Here is a 1924-nt window from a genome sequence, read left to right on the forward strand (position 1 = left end):
AACACCTCATATGTAATTGTTATGTTTTGGGGGGTCCAGTAGACCCAAACACCTCATGTGTAATAGTTATGTGTATGGAGGTCCAGTAGACAAGAACACCTCATATGTAATAGTTATGTAAAGGGGGGTCCAGGAGACCCAAACACCTCACATGTAATAGTTATGTGTAGGAGGGTCCAGTAGACAAGAAAACCTCATATGTAATAGTTATGTGTAGGGGGGTCCAGTAGACAAGAACACCTCATATGTAATAGTTATGTAAAGGGGGTCCAGTAGACAAGAACACCTCATATGTAATAGTTATGTGTAGGGGGGTCCAGTAGACAAGAACACCTCATATGTAATAGTTATGTGTAGGGGGGTCCAGTAGACCCAAACACCTAATATATAATAGTTATGTGTAGGAGGGTCCAGGAGACCTGAACACCTCATATGTAATAGTTATGTGTAGGAGGGTCTAGGAGACCTGAACACCTCATATGTAATAGTTATGTGTAGGAGGGTCTAGGAGACCTGAACACCTCATATTTAATAGTTATGTGTAGGAGGGTCTAGGAGACCTGAACACCTCATATGTAATAGTTATGTGTAGGAGGGTCCAGTAGACCCAAACACCTAATATATAATAGTTATGTGTAGGAGGGTCCAGGAGACCTGAACACCTCATATGTAATAGTTATGTGTAGGAGGGTCTAGGAGACCTGAACACCCCATATGTAATAGTTATGTGTAGGAGGGTCTAGGAGACCTGAACACCTCATATTTAATAGTTATGTGTAGGGGGGTGCACTGTTTGAAGTTGTTGAAAATACGTTTTTTTTTTTTATGTTCTTCACAGAAAATGAGCCAAGGCCAATGAGTTTCAGTAAGAAGAAATAATAAAGAGCATAATTTTTCTTCAAGCAAACATTCAAAACGGGTCACAGAAAACCGATTATAGATGTATATGTTGGATACAAATATCCATTTTTATAAATCATGGATGGACCTAATTGATTGTTATGAAAACTAAATTAAAATTTAGAGTGCACTCACGCAAGGCTCACATGCAGGCTGCGCGCCCTGCGTCCAGAGAACTCTATCCACGTGGTACGTGGCGTTACAATCGGCGGTCACTAAAACGCCGCCTCACACACAGGGTCACAAAAATGTTCATTATGTGTTTGGCACATTTCCATGAAACGTCTTGAGCACACTGGTGCTCCGAAGGTGACGTAACCTTTTGATTATCTTCCCTCCATCACCATATCTTGTTGTTTTTAGTTCCAGGACCGGTAAAACTTGGAATAAAGAAATCATCCCTTCAATCCATAATTATTAAGCACATTTAAAAACAACACTTAAAGAAAGTGCTGAAAATTTAGCTAAATTATAGTAAAGGCATTAAAACAAGAGGCACGGACAATATTAAAGAAAAGCAACTCCCATAGTAATTACATTCCAGAGAATAATTATGTTTGTCCTTGGGCGAGACACTGAACCCCAAGTTGCCCCCGACGCTGTGCATCAGAGTGTGAATGTGTGTGAGTGTGTATCTGATGAGCAGGTGGCACCTTGTACGGCAGCCTCGGCCACAGTGTATGAATGTGTGTGAAAGGTGAATGTTTCCTGTGTGATGTAAAAGCGCTTTGAGTAGTCGTTAAGACTAGAAAAGCGCTATATAAATACAGCACATTTACATTTAGAGAGTCTAGAGTTTGGGGGCTACAACAGTACAGGTGTGATTGGCTCTGGACTTTCACCTGGATCTTGGGACCGCATGGAGCAACTGGTCAGCTGACCTGAGTACCCTTGGTGGGACGTGTGGTTGTTTGAGCTCACAGAGAGAGGTTGGAGCTAGGCCAATGTTTTTTATCTTAAAATCATTCCTTAAACAGTAGTGATTTGGGCATAGATGTAACTAACAGGGAGGATGGGGTAGGTG

The sequence above is a fragment of the Etheostoma cragini genome, chromosome 16 (assembly GCF_013103735.1).
Source record: "Etheostoma cragini isolate CJK2018 chromosome 16, CSU_Ecrag_1.0, whole genome shotgun sequence".
Classification (NCBI taxonomy): domain Eukaryota; kingdom Metazoa; phylum Chordata; class Actinopteri; order Perciformes; family Percidae; genus Etheostoma; species Etheostoma cragini.